The 16,468-nt window shown below is 40.3% G+C and overlaps 1 protein-coding gene across 13 annotated transcripts in view; it reads left to right on the top strand.

Annotated features, from left to right (window-relative positions):
- The window catches only part of PLEKHA6 (pleckstrin homology domain containing A6), a 258,135-nt gene that overhangs the window by 132,251 nt on the left and 109,416 nt on the right, over positions 1–16,468 (top strand). The window contains exon 1 of one of the 13 annotated variants that reach the window (XM_060772997.2): positions 6,305–6,432. The exons of the other annotated variants lie outside the window; for them this stretch is intronic. The gene's annotated coding sequence lies outside the window, so the exon portion shown is untranslated. Of the gene's footprint in view, positions 1–6,304; positions 6,433–16,468 lie in introns of those variants that run through there. 13 annotated transcript variants of the gene reach the window in all.

The following is a 16,468-nucleotide window of genomic DNA, read 5'->3' as shown; positions in this document are numbered from 1 at the left end:
TTGCTTGAGAGAAAGCCCATAAGGCCTTCTGTACAATTTCCTGCAGTCTTTGCCTGCTGAGTGATAGCAATCACTGGTTCTCTCACCCTTCATTTTGAGAATAAGGAGGTTGCAAGTATCGTAAGCATTTATTGACTGAAGCATCATGCTTGGACAAGTCTGCTGAAGTAGATTTCATTTCTAAAGAGCCTTATAACAGTGGTCAGACTGTTCATCCACAGAGCCAGACTAATGAAAGAAGAACACCAATATTAGGGCAGAGGTATGTGTCTGACCAGAGCTAAGCTCCTTTTTGGGACTGCAATTTTGTAGTCTTCCATCCAGTGGGGGTAGCAACTATAGTTCCACAAAATAATATTTCACATTATATATGTGACCATGTCTGACACATTGTTAAAATTATATGGTTAATTAAGGGATATTGAATTAAAGTAATTTAAAGTAACATTTCCCAGCTCTTTTCTGACACTATATGTAAATGATGGTGAAAAGTAAAGTTCACATGATCAGGAGAAATTGATACAGCACGAGGCTCTGTGGCTAGGTCACATTCATTATCAGGACTGGCTCCAGGTTTGAGATCTGGTGGTCCAATGCTTTCTCACATTTTGGTGGGCCTGATAAGCCCACTTGTCAGTGATGGGGACATGAAGCACCACAAGGCAGCCCTACCTGTCATTTTAATTGACTTGCAACTTTCCCTTTCAGAGGATCTCACTCTTAATTTGTCCTGCTGACCTTACATATTGTTTCACATTTTCAGTGGGATAATGCACATAATATTTTGCATTTGCCCCAACAGAGGGAAAAGCATCGTACTGTAAAAAGAGGCAGAAGAGAGGAAAATATTAGTTTAATGCCAAATGAATGGCCCAGCACACTTTGAACATGCACATTCTTCCTTGGGGAATGAACAATTAAGATATAAAGTCAACATTATAGTCTAATTTGTTTTCTTCCTGGTTACTCAAACGTAGGCAGATTAATTGAATAATTAAACAGATATGGAAATACCCTTCTGCTCAGGCTTGCGACATGGGAGAAACAGCTATCTCTGTGATCAACTTATATAAAGAAGTTCATTACAATGCTTGAGGGATGATTTTTTTTAAAAAAAAAAAGCAGAGTGAAAGGACTATGATGCTAATGTCTTTCTCGTTAAGAGGTGTGTTTTGTGCCCTTCTCCAAGCAAGTACACATGCCTGAAGATCTTGGGCTTGTTTGCACTGGCTAAAAAGAAACCCTATTGATGTCTACTTTTAATACACAATAACAATGAAGATTAATTTGAAATGTGTTTCTCTGGGTTTTAAATCATTTTTAAAAAATCTTGCTTTTTACCTCCAGGTTTTTCAGAAAATTTGTACTTTCAGGCACATCATCATCATCCTGCTTTTATCTCTTGATTGAGACACAAAGCAGCTTACAATATATAAAAATGCAATTTAAAATACACAACATAAAAGTATTCAAACAGAATCAAACAGATAAATCAAATCACTTAAAACACTAAAAAACACCCTGTGAAAATAATTAAATATGCTACAGCACTCCCTTGGTCCACTTTCTGTCTTAAGAAAAAAGATTTTAGCCTGCCAGAGGAAGGACAGCAAGGAGGGGGGCACTCTGACTTCTTTAGGCAAAGAGTTCCAGAGACAAGAGTCAGCCATCGATTAAGCCTCCTCTCATGTTCCCACCACCCATGTTTGCAATGGTGATGAGACTGAGAGAAGGGTCTCTTCTGATGATCTCACAGAGGAGTCCCCAAATAGCTAGACCTGAGCCATACAGGGCTCTATAGGTAACGGCTAGTACTTTGAATTGTGCCTGGAAACAAACTGGCAGCCATTGGAGCCATTGTAACAGGGGAGTTAAGTGCTCACTGGTTAATAGTCTGTTCACAACTCTAGACCAGCTGAAGTTTCTAAACACGTTTCAAGGGTATGTGGCTGACTCTCCGGGCAGCTTTCCTTCCAGGTGTGGTGGGAGTAGGAATGAATTGTGGGTGGAACAGGTTGATGGAAGGTGATCACCAGAAAGTGGCTGTTTCCTGATTGATTTTTTTTAAATCTGTTTGCTCATGTCTTGATGGCAATGCAGTGATCAATAGAGCCAGCATAGTTTGTCAAGAATAAAAACTGCCAAACTAAACTTTTTTGATCAGGTGACTAGTTTAGTAGATGGTGGAAATGTCTTATATATGGATTTCATCAAGCATTTGATGTATTCCCCATTATATTTTGACTAGCCATTGATCAAATCTGGAATAGATGGAGACACCATCAGATGCATTCGTAATTGGTTGGAGAACTGCGCTCATAGAAATATCATCAATGGGTATGCTTCAAATTTGAAGGAAGTCTCAAGCAGAGTTCCTCAGGGTTCTGCAAATGGTCTTTTAAGAATGGTACAGATAAGCTGGAATGAGTTCATAGTAGGGCAACAAAAGTGATAATAGATATAGAGAAGACAATGCATGAGAAAAGGTTGAAGGAGCTGGGCATGTTCAGCCTGCTGAAGAGAAGACTGAGAGGTGACATGATCACACACTGTTAAAATACTACAAAGAACATGGTGTAGAACATGGTTCTTTGCTGTTCCAGAGGGTAGAACTAGTTATAATGTTTTAAATTATAGGAAAATATTGTCAAAGGCTTTCATGGTTGGAATCACTGGGTTGTTGTAGGTTTTTTCGGGCTATATGGCCATGTTCTAGAGGCATTCTCTCCTGACATTTCGCCTGCATCTATGGCAAGCATCCTCTATAGGAAAGTAGATTCTAATTGAACTTAAAATGAATGTCTTGACAATGAGAGTGGTTCATGAATGGAATCAATTTCCTAGACCTAGAGAGATGGTGGGGTTTCCTTCTCTGGATATCTTCAAGAAGAGTCTGTATAGCTACCTACTGGTAAAACTATAGCTGTAGATCCTGTTTTTAGCAGGGAGTTGGATCTGATGATGAACAGGGCCCCTTCCAACTCTCTCTCTCTTTTTTGGGACTTCTCTCTCCCTCCACATGATTCTGTAACTGAAATTCAAAAAGACTGAACTGCACTTGTTTCCTAGGAGGGGAAGACAAAGGACAGTTTTTTGCATGACTTTAGCCTTGTTACTCAGTGTGATGGGATTGTGGGGGTAAGGTCTCCTTCCTTACCCCTAGGGCTGAGGGTTTGGAGTTGTTTGCATTGGACAATTGAAAACAGAAAAGAGGAATTTTCTGGGCATGTGTGGTTTTTATTCTTCCTGTGAGAAGGGAAAATGACCTGCCTAAATAGTGAAAATTGGAGACCACCTAGAAGGCCAGAGACTTCCAGAAGGGTTGGGTTGAGTGGCCAACCACCTCAAGCATTCCCAATCTACATTTCTTATTTTTAAAAACCAAGTTGATTTCTGCCACTATAAAATGAATTTTTGACAATGCCAAAGTGTAGTGGCCTGGTAGAGTGCCAGGTGGTGGAAGTGGGAGGATGCTGTCTCATGATCAGAAGTTAGAAAAGTTAATGTTTAGATTATAATCCAGACAACACGGATTCTGGGAAATGTAATAAAAATAGCTTTTCCAGTCTTGGTTCCTAATGGCGGAATGTTTTGACATCACTACGTTTTGATATCACTACAGTTAAGAGTGTAGCATTAGGTATGGGCTTTGTGCATCCTTCCAAGTATTGTTAGATGGCAGTCTTAACTATTATATACAGTTATGAAGAATGTTTTAAGCAGCAGTTTAATGTCTAGAGCAGTTGTTCCAAACCTGTTTTTGACCAGGGACCACTTGACTAGGGACCAATTTGACTAGGGACCATTCTCAAACAATTAGTACCAAAAGGGTTATAAATCACTTTTTGGTCAACTTTAAATTTGGTTTGGTTATTTGGGGTGCTAGTTTAGTAATGGTGATGCCGCGGACCATATTTTAGTTCTTGTGGACCACTGGTGGTCCACAGACCACAGGTTGGGAACCAGTATTCTAAAGAAATACAGTTTAACATCTAATACCTGTCCAGCTACCTACCTAAGCTTTCTGAGGAGAGAAGGAAATAGAATGAGCAACTTTTTCCCATAAAGGAGAATAGATTCTATTTTAAAAAATGAATGGAAAAGAGATATTGCATGTTATGAAGCTATAAAACAGTATGTATCCTTGTTGGGGACCCCCTGGTGGCACAGTGGGTTAAACAGTTGAGCTGCTGAACTTGCTGATCGAAAGGTTGGTGGTTTGAATCCAGGGAGCGGGGTGAGTTCCCACTGTTAGGCCCAGCTTCTGCCAAACTAGCACTTGGAAAACATGCAAATGTGAGTAGATCAATAAGTATCGCTTCTGTGGGAAGATAATGGCGCTCCATGCAGTCATGCTGGCCACATGACCTTGGAGGTACCTGTGAATAATGCTGCTCTTCAGCTCTGAAATGAAGATGAGCGCCACCCTCCAGAGTCAGACACAATTTTTTTTATTTATTTATTTCGTGTACTTATACCCCGCCCTTCTCAACCCCCGAGGGGGGACTCAGGGTGGCTTACAAAAGGCACATCTTGGTGCCTACACAAATACAATAACATATAAAACCAGCAATTAAATGGTCAACAATTAAAACAATTAAAAACAACAATATATCACACAATCAATAGCCAATCTCAGACACAGCGTTCGCCAACCCAGAGTTCATATTTCATTCCACCTTGTCCATCATCACAGTCCCTTATTCATCTGCCAGATTGCCCAAACGCCTGGTCCCACATCCACATCTTTAATTTCTTTCTGAATGAAAGGAGGGATGTTGCTGATCTGATCTCCCCAGGGAGTGAATTCCATAGGTGAGGGGCCACCACAGAGAAGGCTCTGCTCCTCGTCCCCGCCAATCGCACTTGTGACAGAGGCGGGGTCGAGAGCAGGGCCTCCCCAGAGGATCTCAGACTCCGAGATGGGACGTAAAGGGAGATGCGTTCGGACAGATACGCTGGGCCGGAATCATATAGGGTTTTGTAGGTCAAAACCAGCACTTTGAATTGTGCTCGGAACTGGATCGGCAGCCAGTGGAGCTGACATAACAGGGGGGTGGTATGCTCCATGTATGACGCTCCGGTGAGCAATCTGGCTGCCTCCCGCTGGACTAATTGAAGTTTCCGAACAGTCTTCAAAGGCAACCCCACGTAGAGTGCGTTGCAGTAATCTATCCGGGATGTAACAAGAGCGTGGACCACCGTGGCCAGATCTGACTTCCCAAGATACAGGCGCAGCTGGCGCACAAGTTTTAATTGTGCAAAAGCTCTCTCAGCTACCTCCGAGACCTGGGGTTCCAGGCTCAGCGATGAGTCCAGGATCACTCCCAAGCTGCGAACCTGCGTCTTCAGGGGTAGTGTAACACCGTCTAACATAGGCTGGAACCCTATACCCTGTTCGGCCTTACGACTGACCAGTAGGACCTCTGTCTTGTCTGGATTCAGTCAGGGATTTCCCCTGACTTAATATCAGGGGAAACTTTTACCTTTTACCCCTGTTGGCCATGTAGTAAAATAAAACAAAATACACATTCCACATAAGAACAGCACCTTTATTGCCCAACCAAAATGCACAAAATATCATGAAAGCTTTCAAAGCTCATCTGTTCTTTTTTCATAATACAAAAGCTCTCAAAAATCATATAGGAGAAGAAAAAACTGACAATATTGAAGTAACAGGTCTACATTTTGTATTGGATGTTGTTTTCATTGTTGCTCAGTTGGTCTGGAAGGATCTCAATGCAGGCAGAGGCCACTCCCTTCTTGGCTATGAGAGGATCAAATCAAAGAACAGTAAAATTTAAATACCATTAGCAGCAGTAAAGCAACTCTTCTTGGAATACAGGATATCTGCCATTTGTGAAGCCACAAAAGATTTTGTATTTTGTTTTAACTAGATGTTAATAGCAATGGCTAATGTTAGGACTAATCAACAGGAGTTGAATTCAGTGTGAAAGCTGAGCAGTAGCTCTGTATGCCTTGTGTAATCAAAACTATTGTTTGAACGAGGCACTCTATAGCTTGTTTGAGGCAGGCTATGGAACGACAGGAAATGAGGTGCAGTTCTTTATTTTCATCTAAGAGCCTAGGAGCAAAAGATGAACACATGAAACCTTTTACCAACTAATAATAGACCACCAGAGTTGCTTCATTGTAGTAAATTCTCAACACGTAGGTGGATAGTGCTATAGAAAAAAATACCGAAGGTGGATTGCCACAAAAAAAAAACCCTTCATAAACACCCCCTATATTTGCCTAAAGAAGAGCTAGGCAAACCTGTGACCTTTTGATATTTTAGGTTACAGCTACCTGAAGGCCAAGATAGCCTAAACAAGGATGGAATTTATCATAATGATCCAGAATGTGAGAATCACAAAGTTGTCTCGCTAAAATCCGAGACCAGCCCGATTGCATTGCAGTGCTGCATTGAAGGTACCGAATTTTCTATTTTACTGTTCCAATATTCTGCTGGAATCACCAGCACAACAAACTTTGGGAGCAGGCTGTAAAGAATATATCACAGGATCCTTAAACAAATTGGTGGCTCAAACTCTTAAACAGCACCATTCTCAATCCTGCCAAATAAGTACCTATGATATTTGCCAGTTTGTGAAGTTTAAGTAGACTAATCAATTTGAAATTGTTTCACTAATTCAAAAACATATTCTGTCATGGCAGTAAGTAGTGCATCCACAACAGGTTTTGGTCAAATGGTAAAGGAGATGTCCAAGGTGCTGAACCTGTACTAGAAATAGAGTTTAACAAATTGGATGATGTCTTTGAAGTTCAGATTTAAAATCAGAGGAGATTCATTTCTCTATTAACATAGAAATCAGCAGCTACCGCTGACCTTCCCTGGAGATTCTAGAACTGAGGACTTTTTGTGTGCAATGCAGTTTTCTTTTTGAAATGACACCACCTTAGAATATGTATTTCACCTTCTCTCTTATGTACAGGAGGCAATGCCTCTTCTAAGGGCACTTTTACATTGCACAGGTGTGCTGCATGTGTTAGTTCTTTGTACTTGGCAGTATTGATGGTTTCTCAGTACTAGTACAAAGCTGAACTAAAAGTGAAAACAAAACAAAGAAAAAAATAGAAAATAGTCAGTCACAGTGGAAAAGTAGCCAGATGGCAAACATGCCTTCAAGAAATATAACAGGTTATATACCTATTTGCTTCTCTCTCTGTCCTCTTTGATAAACTACATTTGATGTTGTGGCTGCCAATGCCATATGAAAAAAATGTGCCCAGGGTTACTTCTTGTACTCCCCCCCCCCCTGCATTTAGGATCTTGCAGGAAGGTTTTGCAATGTTTTCTTTCCGAGTACATGGTGTTCTGTATCCCTTGGCCCAGAGGTTAACTCCATAAAGCCCCAGGAGGATGTAGAGCAGGGATATAATTCATGTGGCCCTGTGAATCTTATTAGATGGAGCTGGCTTGGAGAGATGTGGTCACTCAAATAAGATATTGAACTTGGCATGGGATGGAGGTTCTAGCTGATTTGGAGAGAAGCAACTGAGCTGGTAATTTAATTGTGAGTCATCAGAAATTGATGGCTTATTAACCAGAGTGTTGTTTGCCTGTAGCTCTTTCAGTCACAATGAGAAATTGTATGGGCTTTTTATGTGTCCAGTCCAAGTTTGAACAATAAGAGAGTTTATGGGGTGCTTCTAACACTGCTCTGTGGAGAGGGAAAAATAAAGGAACCCATGTGAAGTTGCAATAATCTAAAAAGGAGGGAAATAATAACTCCTTTTGCAAAAATGAGGTTGTCATTTAAAATGTAAATCCTTTGTAGGTCTAGTCAGTCTTCCATATCTGGGGAAATACAAAGAAACAGTGCCATTGCTAGAGTAGACAGTTAAAGAAAATATGACTGTTTTCTACTGTGTCAAGATATAAGGAAATTGCATGTCCATCAGAACCACTGAAACACTCTGAAATCCTGTGTAGTTTCATGCATATACCTGAGATTGAATTCAAGAAATCATAGTGTTGGAAGGAATCTTGGATCATCAAACTCAGTGCAGTATTCGTAATACAGGATACAACTGCAGCAGAGCTTGGAAAAATGACTTCTTTGGACTATAGCTCCCATAATCCACCCATCTGGATGAAGGACAGACATACTGACGAGTGGACATTATGGCAGATATGCTGGTCGTGGGAATTCTGGGAGCTTTCCTCCAACTAAGTAGTATTTCTCAGTTCTGGATTGTAGTATCTCTGAGGAATGACACATTCAGATTCTGCTTAGCGACCTCCATGGGAAAAGATCCAAGTAGTTCTCCAGGAGGTGAGCCAGTGTGCTACAGTTTTCTAAGTGTTGGACTACAACTCTGGAGGTCAGGGTTCAATTCTCTGCTTGGCCATGGAAATCTACCTTGCCTTAAGAAAACCCCTTGCCTTAAATTTGGAATGACTGCAATGCACACAACAACAACAACAAAAACCTCTTCAGGCAGTCTGTCCCCATAATCAAGCTGCAAACTGATTTTCAAATGCCACATGGGCACAATAATCTTCTTCTGTTTTCCCCTGTCTAAAAAGCAGAGCATTAAATAAAAGTGAACTACCAGAAGCTGTCCAGTACCAACATTGGATTAACTGTACGGTGAGAGGAGAGAAAGACAAAGGCCTCACTTCAAGGAATACAGAATGCTTTCTTATTTTAGAATTGTAGCTCAGTGTTCCTACAAGCATTCTGCCCCAGGTTTTCTCTTTACAGTGTTCAGCCTGATTTTCAGGAACATGGAATGTAGTGACTCTGTTCTCTTCCAATGTTTAATTATCCCAGCAGATGGAGATGTTTAAAATTCCTTTGAAATCTGCCAATACCTGGAGTAGGCTCCTCCGTTTTAGGCCTGTGGGCCATATGAAGCTTGCACAAAGCCAGGGCACTAGTAGTTACTCCAGCTAATTTCTGGCACATTACATCTTCTTTAGCTGAGTCATTTCACAGCTCCATCTACAATCTGCATAAAGTTAGCAATCCTATTCTTGGCCAGTTTTGTTGTGAAACGATGCCCATAAAAATGCAATATAATACAATGCAACACTACTATGCTTTGAACCATATGTAATATAGCATTATAATACAAGTTTTATTTATATTTTTTAAAAAGAACACTCAGCTCATTTGAAACTATTCCCAAGGTCAAAGCAGTAAAACATTAGTCAAATAGCAGCCGCTCTATAAGCACATAAATTGAAAGATAGTTGAAACAGAGAAGGTTCAAAAGCCCTTTTCAATGTGGCAGTTGAAGAGACCAGCTCTACCTTTATTGAGAGCCACTTCCATCATATATTCCATCATATTGACCCAGTGCCTGACAATCTAATTGATTTAAAACGTGAGCCAGAAAACAGAGCCTCTGATAGCAGTCTTAAAGCATGGGGAGGTTAGTATTTGAAGTCTCACATTGGACCATAGCCTTTCCATATAGGGGCTGACATCTCCCAAGTGTACAACTATCTTCTTCTTCTCCTTCTTCTTCTTCTTCTTCTTCTTCTTCTTCTTCTTCTTCTTCTTCCTCTTCTTCTTCTTCTTCTTCTTCTTCATCATCATCATCATCATGCTGTAGTTGCAGGAGATTAAGAAAGAGACAATTGTACATATGCTTATTGTGTAGCAACTGCCACTACACTACACAACTGTGTTTACATTGAACTTATTCACCAGTCAGGGTTGCAAGCCTATGCAAAGGTATTTTGGGGTAAATGCCATTTGGCTAAATCAGTGGTAGGAAAAATGATATCCACCAGATCTTGTTGGACTGCAGTTTCCATCATTCCTCCCTGATTGCTAGGACTGTTGGGAACTACATCTGAATGGCTATACTCTGCCCAGCCCTTGTCCATGTTTTGTTTTAGTCCCAATGAAAATATAACTGTAAATAAATAAATACCTATTGAAAGAAAGGGGTTTTGTTTGTCACTTCCTATGTTAATTTTTTGGATTCTAACAGGCTTGTTTTAGTTTTGTTGTTGTTGTATACCTTCAAGTTGTTTCCAATTTTAGGTGACCCTGTCTTGTGATTTTCTGAGGTTGAGAGTGTGCTACTTGCCCAGTGGGTTTCCAGTGGATTTCAAACCCTAATATTGGATTTAGCTCACTAAACTCAGCTGGTGTTATTTCTGAATAGATTTCATGTTCTGGCTTTTCCTGACCAGTCATGGTATGTTCACAGAGGAGCCAATTGCTCTGATTACCTTCTGTTTGTGTACTGTTGACAGCTGACCATGTTTGCTTTCAGCTTCCGTTAGATATACAAAGGAAATGAATACACAGCTGGGCAGCATCACCTACACAAATAAAGCTCCAATACATACAAACTTTCCTATACACACACACCAGTGGGGTAGTAGTTAGCATTATCCCCCATGTTCCTGTGTGAGTGGAGGGCTGCCTCTTCTGCTGGAATTTCATGGACAAGGGTGGGCAACTGGTAGGTGTGAAAACTTTCCTGCTGCTGACATTCTCTGGACTGCCAAAGAAACAACCTGACCAAGCAACAAAAAACCTGAAGAGGGTAGAGTTCTACTTATGGTTTTGAAAAGGTGTTTCTTTTAATGTTAAACCATGCAGGGTATTTACAAAGGGACTTGCCATACCTGGAGACTTCCACACTGGTCAGTTATAGTACTGTAACTCCATGACTGCATCATATAGAATTACAGGGTTTGGGGATTTCTGAGGCAGCATTGCTCTCTGGCAGAGAATGCTTAATATCCCATTCTTAAATCCTAGGATTCCATAGGATATTGCTATTACCTTTGGCATGAAGAAAAGCAGTTGGTATTTTGTGTTTTCTGTGTGTGTTGTGGTCAAGAGAAGCTCAATTGATTGAGGGCTGCAAAAAGAGGACTGAGGAGTTTTAAAGTATGTCATGAAGTTATTTTTGTGACTTGTTTCCTTAACAGAACTTATGTATGTTATCGGTTTGGACCACATTTCTACAATCCATCAGCCAATATAGCCAGTGGCCATGCTGGGTGGGTTTTTCTAGGAATTGTAATCCAAAAAAGTTATTTGTCCATGCTCTACCCCCAAAGAAATCTACCAGACACTTCTTCGTTTTTTCTTTTTTTAGGTACTAGACCGGTCAATGTCACAATGCAGTTATGGTGCTGTTATTCCATTTTAATCGCTATGGGCAGTGCTTATCTAGGGGTTTGTAGTTTAGTGAGTCCTACATGATAAATACCAGGATTCTATAGGAGACAGATGAAGTGAAATAATAGTGTTATAACAGTATAGGATGAAAGTCCTGTTCACTGATGTCTGAGTATTAAGTTTGTTTTGACCATTTCTTCTTTCTTGTCCATTATTTTTTGTTGTTGACTACTAGAACTGCTGAACTGATACTGATACATGTTGTCTGAGCCTACTGTATTTGTTTAATGTTGATTTTTAAAGTCGTTTTAATGAATGATTGTTAAGTGTCCTGGAATGGCATTGTGTTTCATCCAAAGGTAGCATATGCATTTGCTTTTAAATAAGTGAATAAAGGGAAGTTCTTGAGGTTGTCCCTGAAAATTCCCATTTGTATTCTTAAAGTAATTCTGCTCAGATAAGAAATGGCAGCATTAGGGGGAATGAGATGCCTGCTAATGAAAAAAGAATGAAGACATAATGGGTGAATGAAGCACAATGCAAAATGCCATAAAATGGCAATGTTGAATTTAATTTGTAATACATACTTCATGATGGGTTTAATGTATACCTTGTATTCCATGTATATATTTAATAATGTATATAGTACTTCATCACACTAGAGATTGAAACCACTTAAAGTCTGGTTTCTGCCTCCTAGTGAGCCTGTCAAAGGCTCCTCCCTAAACTACAAACCCCAGAATTCTGCAGGAGGCAACAACCAGATTTAAAGTGGATTCATTTTTTAGTGTGATGACGTCTTTAGAATAATATCTATACCTATAGTGTGGGAAAGGGGTGGCGAACATTTGCCACTTTGGGTATTTTGGACTAGGCTTGCCCTCAGAGCCTTACAATTGACCATGATAAGGCCAAAACCTGTGGAGGGCTGGAGTGACAAAGCAGATGGAGGTAAAACATCAGGAGTGCTAATGTTGCTACATCCCTACAGCTTTAGGGCAAGTTACTTTAGTTAAAAGTAACTTGCCTTAAAAAAGCCTTGGGGTTTGCTAAATCAAGTAATTCTTCTTGGTGAAAATCATATAAGCCAAATGAGAACTCTGGCGTTATAAATAGATTCTCCAAGGGCTAATTATTTCTGTAAGACCTTCACTGTTTGGGTTTAATTCTTGAAGAATCCCTCTTCGTTTCCATGCTAATGACATGCCTTGCCTTATTTTGATTATTTTGTAGAACTCCAGCCATTGAAGTGAGTGAGAATCTCATTCCATTTAAGTTTTGGATGGAAGCAACATTCATAGTGTTACTGTCTGGATCCACCAAAATGAATATGCATGACCTATATGTCAAATCAGTCCTGACAACATAAGTATTTGCCTCTCTTAAATAGCAAGATATCTTAGAAATTCAGAGAGTTATAAGAGCTCCCCATGCTACATTTAGACACTGAAACAGGAATCCTGCTATCAGAATTCCAAAAGCTGCACCCTGCCCTTCCTTTCTTATTACTACAAACCCCATCGAGATGGGAAAAGGGAACTTTTAGCAAGGCACTTAAGGATTAATGGGATATCCTAAAGCATTCAGAATCAGAGGGTGTGTAGAGAACCTATTGACACAGAAACCTGGCTCCACATCAGCTATAAATCATGCACTAGACTGTTTATGTCATCAAGAAAAGCCCGCATATACCATCAAAGGATTTGGACCTGAGACATGTGGTCTTAAGCAGAGAGGATACCCCTATGAATGCCTGGCCCAGCAGGAGACTGGAGAGAGATTCTGGTAATAAAACCATCAGCTCCTCCAACAACAGGCTCTGAGATTGTGATGGACTGATCAGGAAATGGGAATGCTGCTACATGTTCCTTGTTTTTCTGTTTTGGGGTGGGGTGGGGGGAGGAGAAAAACAAATATAACATGAACCATGGCACTGGGTGGGAGGGTTGGGGATAGCTTGAGTCATGGCCACAAGATAAGATGCTGCCCCTGTCTGCTAAAGAACACTCCAGGCAAGGAATAATAAATGCCTGCAGGAGGCAAGGAGAATGAAACACCAAGCAATCAGATGTCTGTTTATTATTGTACCTTTGTGGAATATAATAAATCCCCCACCTCCCTTCCCTGCTCTCAGCTGATTGATTCCTCTTTCTGGCCTAGACAAAGCCTCCCCTTTGTGCTCCTGACCAGTTTATCAGGCTGCAGACATTCAATGGAAAAGAGACTGTTTTTCTGCCTGTATGTTTATCTGCCTTAAAGCTGCTGCCCTGGACGGTACCCCTTTGCTTGCAGAGCCAGAGGCAGCTGCTGTGCAGATGACTTCAGGTTGGTACTAGGGAGAGATGGCAATCGTTATCAATGGGGAAGTACAGACAAATTAGGAGAGGCTGGAGCTGTTTGCTTTTGCCTGAGCCAACTGGGAAATACAAGATTCCATTCCTTCCTTTCTTCTCTGTGCTGCTGTGTTAACTGAGTACAAACTGCTACTGCTCTTTGAATTCGATGTGCAGCAATTGAAGCAAGGTGAAGATAATAAGGGAAATGGAAAGAGGAAAGATTTTGTAAAAGGAGTTTGAAAAGTATGATGACAGAAGGTTAATCTGTTATCTCCCTGCTGAGACAATTTGAGGATATGTTGTTTACATGGTTTTGAAGAATAATGTAGTGTACTTGAATAAAACAGCTATTGGTCTTACTTCGGAAGCATTCTGCCAGCAAATAAAATAAAAATAAAATTTAAAATGCTGCCTGTGAGGAAAATTGCATTTCCACATCAACAACAGCCTTCAGCTTGACATTGCATGCCCATGCATGTTTGTTTAAAAATAAACCACTTTAGGTTTAGCGTATAGATTGACATTTTTGCTAAAAATGAGTCATTTCAAAAGTTTTCTTCCCACTTGGTGAGATTTCTACAGTTTCTGCAAAATTTTCAGTGATATTTTACATTTCAATAATTTTTTTAGCAAAGAGTTTGTACCAAAAAATTGCACACACCCCCATCCTTGCACACGAAACAATGTTGCTTACAAAACAGACACTGATTATCACCCCAGGGGTGATAGTTAGTGTAGTGTGTAGAGGTATGTATGTTTCGGTGTAGATGTGATACCTGTCGAAATTGTACCCTCACCCCCCTCCCCCTTCCCTCCCCCTCTTCTCCCGTCTTTTTAATGTATTTTGAAAACTTAATAAAGATCATTTTTTTAAAAAACAAAACAGACACTGATTTTGTGCAAAAATTGTCTTTTTTTCAGGGGGGGCGGTGTTTTTGTAAAAAAAAAAGGTTTTTTTTGAAAAAGATTTTTTTTTAAAAAAATAGTATGAAATGCAAAATACAGAAATTATTGCAGAGGCTAACCATTTTATTGACTGAATATTTGGCTTTATCTATAATTGTTTTAAAATTGTGATGATGAAGCAGGGGATGGAAAGGAAAAAAGAGGAAAGCAGGATGGCATGAAATGTGGGCTAGTAATATATGTATTCATATAAGTTAATGACATGGTTTCTTAACACATCAAGGCAGGGGTCCCCAAACTAAGGCCCACGGGCTAGATGCAGTCCTCCAAGGTCATTTACCCAGCCCTCTCTAAACTTTAGATTTAGAGTCGCCCTGAGTCTGACATGACTTGAAAGCACACAACAACAATAGTCCTTATTAACTTGACTATCAGTCAAAAACAGTCCCACATTTCCCATTGTGGGACAGTCCCACATTTCCCAACAATAGTCCTTATTAACTTGACCATCAGTCAAAAACAGTCCCACATTTCCCATTGAAAGACTGATAAATTTATATATTGGATAAAATTGTTCTTCGTTTTAAATATTGAGTCCCCGGTGGTGCAATGGGTTAAACCCTTGTGCTGGCAGGACTGAAGACTGACAGGTCGGAGGTTTGACTCTGAGGAGAGCACGGATGAACTCCAACTGTCAGATACAGCTCCCCATGGGGGACATGAAAGAAGCTAATTCTCTCACACCAGAAGTGATTTGCAGTTTCTGAAGTTGCTCCTGACATGAAAAAAGTTAAATATTGTATTGTTTTTTCATTGGAGTTTTTTTGCACTGGAATTTGTTCATGTTTTTTTTTTCAAACTATAATCTGCCCCCCCCCCCCAACAATCTGAGGGACATGAACTAGCCTTATGCTTTAAAAGTTTGAAAACCCCTGCATCAAGGTATTCTCATAATAGAACAGTTTTGTATGTTTATTTTTGTAGAGGGGGTCAGCAAAGAGATTCTTCTTCCCTATCACTTGTTTTCATGAGCCCTTTAAACACAGAGGAATGAGGTATTTACATGAGTGTGGGAGAAAAGATTCGCAGGCAGGGCTAAGATCAGTGTTGTTCACATATTGTTGTAATTATCACTACACCGGATAATTTGCCTTGCATTTATCATTAAACCTGTATAGCCACATAATGATGCACAACTCCTGCAGCAAAGTATGCTTATCTTTTGAATGCTCATATTAATGGGTGATGTTCATCAATGACCCATCAGTTTGTTCCAGCATTTTCATTAGTTCTATAAATATATGGGAGTGCCTAAAAGATCTCTCTTGGAAGCATCCATGTGTCTTGCAACATCTCAGCAAATGGATGCTTTTCATGCAGTACGTCTCTCTATAAAGTGCTAATGAGTTCCAGACTCTCCTTCAAACAAATGGAAGGAGTCAGGGAAGGACTAAGTTTACAATTGTGTGCCTCCTCTCTGCCTGGGGCAATTCCAATCTGGCTTTCTGGCTGACTTTGTAAAGATCTGCCCTTTTAAACCAAGCCATTTTGTGCTATCTGCACAGTGAGCTGACCAAGATGTCAAAGGATCAGTAAGCGGGTCTAGATTCCAATCTTCTGACACAGAAATCTTAGTGGGTGGCTATATTTTTACTTTTAAACAGGCAAAGAATATTAAATAGCTCAGGGAAACATAGATTCCTATCAAGCTGGTTTTCCTTAAACACACAAGGCACCTGGTGCCAGTGCATTTCCAGGGTACAGGTCAGGATTTGATAAGAAGCAAGAAAGGTTTCACCCCTGAATCCCTGGAGTAATTAGACTGATGAATGCCATCAGCTTTTCTGAGCCCAGAGGCATTGCAATAAGAGAGTGAAAGGCAGTCTGATACACTCATACTGCTTTAATCAGAGGATTGATATGGATTCAGAAGGGAGGCGAAGACTGAGGTGAAGAAAAGGATATGAAAACAAAAGAGAGGGAAGCCAACGCACAAGATTGGTTTGGATTCCAGCCATCCTGGCCCCTCGAGTATAGGGCAGTCCAGATCTGTGTCTCCAATGAAGAAGCAAACCTTCTGGATGAAGGGAAACAGGATTTTCTTTT

The sequence above is a fragment of the Anolis sagrei genome, chromosome 4, assembly GCF_037176765.1.
Source record: "Anolis sagrei isolate rAnoSag1 chromosome 4, rAnoSag1.mat, whole genome shotgun sequence".
Classification (NCBI taxonomy): domain Eukaryota; kingdom Metazoa; phylum Chordata; class Lepidosauria; order Squamata; family Dactyloidae; genus Anolis; species Anolis sagrei.
This window is presented reverse-complemented; position numbering and strand designations above follow the sequence as displayed.